Consider the following 6763-nt stretch of genomic DNA (forward strand, 5'->3'; position numbering starts at 1 on the left):
CCTTACTCACACACCTCAGACATTCATTGAAACTGTGTAGAAAAAAAAAAAACATGAATATTATTTTAGGTGAACTAGGCAGCAGCATTAGATATTGAATTAGGATGTTAACTCAGTCTCTCCAACAAAAAAGTTGATCTGACATTCACTTCTAAGATTTCTAGAACAATCAAGATTCCAGCAGAGTACTCGTACTTTAATACAGTTGTAAGCTATTTATACACATGCACAAAACGTGCTTTTTTTATTCAAAATTGACTGAAGAAACATAAAGAGGGGTTAAACAGCATTAAGTTACCTTTCAGTTCCTCCTTGGTAACACACTTACTCTACGTTTGTAGTTGATAAAGTATTTCTCACCAAGTCATAGAACACACCGTGGAACAGAATACCACAGCTACCTTACTTGAAGAAAGGAAGAGGAAATTAAATCCCAGGTGTGTACTCCAAAGTAAGCATCTGATATGTTTTGGAAGGGGAACTGGGAAGAGAAGTGGTCAACAGAAAAGCCTTGTAAGCAAGGTTGACAGGTAAAAACCTGTCAATCAACATTAACTCAATGTCTACAAGACCAAAGGGAGATTAAAATCCCATTTGCTAAGGCAGAGAACAAATATACGAGGTGATTCTGCCCTAAACATCCTGACACCTAAGTAGCTAAGAGTGAAGAGAATCTGGGAATCTGGAGAGGGCCCAGTAGGCTGGAAGCTGGCAAATGTTGTGCCAATCTTCAAGAAGGGTAAGAAAGAAGACCCAAGCAATTACAGGCCTGTCAGTCTCACATCAGTACCTGGTAAAATTATGGAGATGATTCTTGAAGTTACTGAAGTGTACTTGGGGGACAATGCAGTCATTGGTCCCAGCCAACATGGGTTCATGAGGGGTGGGTCCTGCCTAACAAATTTGATTTCCTCTTATGAATAGATCACCCATCTAGTTGACCAAGGGAAACCAGCTGATGTGATCTTTTTGGACTTCAGCAAGGCTTCTGACATGGTTTCCCATAGGATCCTACTGGACAAAATGTCCAGCATACAGCTAAACAAAAACATCATACGATGGGCGAGCAATTGGCTGACGGGCAGGGCTCAAAGGGCTGTGGTAAATGGGGCCACATCTGGCTGGCGGATGGTCACCAGTGGGGTCCCTCAAGGCTCCATTTCAGGGCCAGTCCTCTTCAATGTTTGTTTAAATGATTTGGATGTAGGACTAGAAGGTGCTTTGAGCAAATTTGCCAACAACACCAAACTTGGAGGAGTTGTGGACACGGATGAAGGTGGAAAGGCCTCGTGGAGAGACCTTGACAGATTGGAGAGCTGGGCGATCACCAACCACATGAAGTTTTACAAGAGCAAGTGCCAGGTCCTGCACCTGAGACAGGGCAACCCTGGCTATACGTACAGACTGGGCGACGAGACGCTGGAGAGCAGCCCCACAGAGAGGGGTCTGGGGGTTGTGGTTGACAGCAAGTTGAATATGAGCCAGCAGTGTGTCCTGGCAGCCAGGAGGGCCAGCTGTATCCTGGGGTGCATCAAGCACGGCATTGCCAGTCGGTCGAGGGAGGTGATTGTCCCACTCTGCTCTACGCAGCCTCACCTCAAGGTGAGGTCTGGGCACCACAGCACAAGAAGGACATTAAACTGTTGGAGAGTGTCCAGAGGAGGGCGACGCAGGTGGTGAAGGGCCTAGAGGGGAAGACGGATAAGGAGCAGCTGAGGGCACTGGGCCTGTTCAGCCTGGAGAAGAAGAGGCTGAGGGGGGACCTCATTGCGGTCTACAGCTTCCTCGCCAGGGGGAGTGGAGAGGCAGGTGACCTATTCTCTGTAAACACCAGTGATAGGACCTGCGGGAATGGTGTTAAGCTAAGGCAGGGCAAGTTTAGGCTGGACATCAGGAGGGGGTTCTTCACCGAGAGGGTGGTTGCACACTGGGACAGGCTACCCAGTGAAGCAGTCACTGCACCGAGCCTGTCTGAATTTAAGAAGCGACTGGACCGTGCCCTTAGGCACATGGTCTAAACTTTTGGGCAGGCCTGTGCGGTGCCAGGAGTTGGACTTGATGATCCTTACAGGTCCCTTCCAACTTGGGATAGTCTATGATTCCAGGAGACAATGAGAAACTACAGAGATAGAAGGATCACCCAACCGAGACTGCTAAAGGCTTGTAATAGGTCTCACTCCATCACTATCCTGGACACCACCTTCCCTAAAACACCTGAATAGGTGGCACATTTTACTGTCTGTAAATCAAAAAATGAACAAAGGTTCTCTGTCAGAATAAGGCTTAACATGCAGAATTTTCTCCTGTGCATAAATGGCAATTCAGTAACTACAGAATTTATGACCATTTGCTCACCTATCTGGCAGCAACCTTAGGGATACACAGAAAAGCAGATCTGAATTAAGCCAGTGACTCTGCTTTACCTCAAATCAAACAAATCAATTTAGATCAGCAGGATTACTCAGAAGTAATGCCAAATATTGATGCTGCACATTAGAAAGGGAGTCAAATGATTGGGGAAAGGAAAATCCTCAAAACAGATTCCTCAGATCTTTCAACAGAACTATCTTAAATAATTCTTGAACTTGTACAAGCTTAGGTTTCCAAGCAACGTTAAACAGTAATAAATTGCTTCCTGTTTAGTTAGGCACAGTAATATTGTCTCCTTGAGGCACCTCCCTTTTCCCTACTCCAATTCTATTATACTCAAGATAGGATCTTCATCCAAATCCAACTGTTTAAACAGAAGCAGGACCTTAATTTCCTGTGTGCTGCCCTGCCCAGTCACCGCTTCTTCCTGATTTTTCTCTGCAGTGTTTCTTCAGATGAGAACCTATGTCAGCTCAGCAGCCTCCAACTGGGGGAGCTAAAAGCTCTCAATTGCTTTCCACAGTTCACTGAGAAGGTAAGGTTCATGCAGGTGTCCTGGTTTCAGTTAGGACAGAGTTAATTTTCCTCCTAATAGCTGGTAGGGTGCTATGTCTTGGATTAGGATGAGAAGAGTGCTGATAACACGCTGATGTTTTAATTGTTGCAGAGCAGTGCTTACACCAAGCCAAGGACATTTCAGCTTCTCGCTCCCTCCTGCGAGCAGGCGGGCTGGGGGTGCAGCAGGAACTGGGAGGGGACAGACCCAGGACAGCTGACCCAAGCTGGCCAAAGGGGTATTCCATCCCATCTGGGGTCATGCTGAACAACAGACAGGGGTGGCTGGCTGGGGTGGGGGGGCTGGCCGCTCAGGGTTAGGTTGGGCATCGGTCAGCGGGTGGCGAGCAATTGCATTGTGCATCACTTTCTTGTACATATTATTAGTAGTAGTAGTATTATCATCTTTTTCTTTTTTCCTGTCCTAATGAACTGTCTCTATCTCAACCCCCAGGCTTAATTTTCCTGATTCTCTCCCTGTTCCCAGTGAGGGGGAGGGGAAGGTGAACGAACGGCTGTGTGGTGCTTAGCTGCCGGCCAGGTTAAACCACAACAGCAGGGAATAACCACACTTAATTCTTGCTGGCCATTGCGTTAGAACCAAGCCCTCAAGAACAGCTACAGCAGTGATACTGGCAGGCAGCACAAGTGCTGAGAATTATTAAGCAGGCACACTTGTTAAAAGTCACATGTACAACGAGATCATGATATTGCCTTTTCCAAGGCTACAGAGCTGCTGGGAGTAGAGATGAAAAAAGGAAGCTTACCTTAGGAAGCTCACCTAAGCTACTGTTGGTAAGAATGCTCAATTTCTACTGCAGAACAAGATAATGATTTCTAAAAATCTGAATGAAGTGCTATACTGGTACACGAACAAAATTTTTTGGTAGACAAAAAATTTAATTCAGTTGACAGTTTTGTCTAGCAGTTGTTGCTGGGACTATTAAAGACATGGTACCCTACCAAAAGCGTGACGTGTGTGTTTGTTTTTTTTTTTGTTTTTTTTTTTTTTTTGTTTTTGTTTTTTGTTTTTGTTTTTGTTTTTATATATCCAGTTCAACAGGAAAATAGGGTAACTAAGTACACTTTTGTTCACAAGATTTTTAGGTGTTACAGTCTAAAGTAATTCAATCTGTCAAACTGGAATCATGTTTTCAAATATACAAATAGTGCCATCTCCATTTCTAAGTGAAGGTGAAGCTTGTTTATGGCTTCATATAAAAGCCAAATAGTCATCAAGTTTTTTGGGTTCTTTATCTTCCTGATATCCAGCCCAAATAAAACTAAATTTTATTAGGTCTGTGGTAATCAACAGTTTGTACCCAAGAGCTTTTGAGGCTGAGGTAGGGGAAAAAAAAAATACAATTATGAAAATATCATTGAGTTTAGAGGAAACCAAGAAACTGCAACAACAACAAAAACAGAAAAGTTACATATATTGGTAACTTAAAAGAGAGAGACTAAACCGACCCCATAGTAATTCTAGCCAGTTTACCCTGTGTGAATTCAGGACAAAAAAAAAGTTTGATCTTGAACCCATGAAATTACATCAACAGTTTCTAGTTATATTAGTTTTCCACATTTCCTTTAGTTCAGTGAAAGAAGGTAAGGTTTGTGCAGGGAACAACTAGGAGCAGGAAATGCAAACTTCTCTTTAAAAACATACTCTTCTTCCATCTGTTGGCATTAACCGACTAGTAGCGTTCCTGACTAGCACTACAGTTTTCTGGAAAAATATTCTCTAAGTAAATTTTGTTTCAATATGATAGGTTGGTAATGGCATAAATAGAATCCTATCTGATATCAGAATACCACATTTGACTTCAAATATTTAACAACTAGCACAACAAGGGGTTGGAACTATATGATCCTTGAGGTCCCTTGCAACCCAAGGTGTTCTGTGATTCAAAGAAGAATGTTTTTGAAAAAGCAGTATTTAAATGACGTATCACATCTTTACAGGAAACTAATTCTCTAAGAACTTTAGTTCACTAAACCACCCACAATGTGGGCATGAGATGTGAGAAGTCCAAGCAAGACCAGACAGGTAGCGTTACCCAGTAATATATCATTAAAAGATGCATTACAGGCTCTGAATTCAGATTCAGGCAGACGACAACAAAGCAGACAGATGTCTTGAGAAAGTAGGGATATAAACTACCTGTTTTACAGTTACTTTTAGGTTCTTCCTATGTAGTTCTTTGAGAAGTCAAGTACCCTGAATCAAAGTAGTCAAGGTACTATGCTATCTGTTTTGGAAAATGGAACTATAAACGCAGTGAAACATTAAATGTAGCTATTTTGAATAACATCTACCACTCACCAACGATATTTTCTTCTTAAATAGAGATAAAGCTCTTGAAGTGCTGAAGCTCCTCGTTACACCATGCTTGTTAAAATTTCTCCAAATGACATCCAACTTCTTATGTTTTACAAGAGGCTAGTAGTTTCTTCTTCCACCTAAAAAGATGGCTTGCATACCTACAGACAAATTTTGCTCAAGCATTTTTTCAGTAAATGCATAAGCTACCAAAATTACTTTAAGATTATTTTTATTTAAGAAAAAAAAAATCTTTCAGAGGCAATAAAATAGAGACACCGCTACTCATTCAGCAAGCATTTGAACCACAAATGACTGGATGCTAGGAGTATTCAAAGGAACCATTCACACACACACACTACAAATCTCAAGCTCTTCCCACAGGCCATTCTTGGGACCACAATTCTGTCTCCCCAGTGGCCTGATTCAGGAAGGTTGTTCCTATTAAAATGAGATAAACTTCACCATTCTTGTTGCTCCTGCAAACTACTAAAAAACCCTGAAGCTTCCTTTTTAAACATCCTCCTTGGCACATAGAAGAAAGTTAAAACATCTAAAGCCACTTCAGTTGCATGTTTTAGACAGGGCATCCCTTACATTGCAGTTACAAAACTAGCAACCAGCAAAATAGCCTACATGGCTACTGGGTACAACTTGTTTGTACAGCAAAACCTCACCTAATGTTACAAGCCTGCAGAAACAAGTGAAGTAAAAGCAGATAACTATCATAGGTAGATCCAATTTATTTGGAGGGCTTGCGTCTGTTGATCCCCCACTAACTGATTTTCATTACTGCTTAGGAGCTCGCTCTAAGACTGCTCAACGTAGACAAACCCTGAACTGCTGCAACAAAACCATGCAACAGATTTTTAACTTCTCTTACAAATAAGACTACTGTACCAAGTCAAACCTTAAAGGAATTACAGTAACAGTTTTTACTTGTGTGAACTGCTTATTCAGAGAAGCACATTACCTACACAGTCATCTGACTTTCACTATCATATACATAGCACTGAGACTTCTTACTAATAAAAATACTTCATGATTTTAATGAGCAAATTGCAAAGTTTAGAATTTGGTGTCCACTCAATTCACATACATTATCTCTGCAAAGCCACCTGAAATTCTTGGATAGAGCAGCATAAAAGCTTCCCAGATAGGCTAATCTATTTATTAAGTCTTTAGTACTTTTACTGCATCTCTCTTTACATGAGATTTTAATACAGTAATACATATACATTAATATTTTACATCCGTGCTACAGAAAACTCATTGTTATTGCCTTCTATAAACTATTCAGTCCCTCCACCTCCCTTCTCTCCCCATTCTCAACAATGCATGAGTATTCATTCCTCCTTACCTCGGACCCAGCAGGTCTTTCTTAGCCGTTCCATCTAGTATTCCATCTTCACAGTCATGTCTCAATTCAAATCATCCACAGGTTTCAGCTTTCCAACTGGCAGACCGTTCCTGAAGCTGCAGAGACAGACCGCAGTGGATATACACTAGCACACACAG

Source organism: Aythya ferina (assembly GCF_964211825.1).
Source record: "Aythya ferina genome assembly, chromosome: 5".
NCBI classification, from domain to species: Eukaryota; Metazoa; Chordata; class Aves; order Anseriformes; family Anatidae; genus Aythya; species Aythya ferina.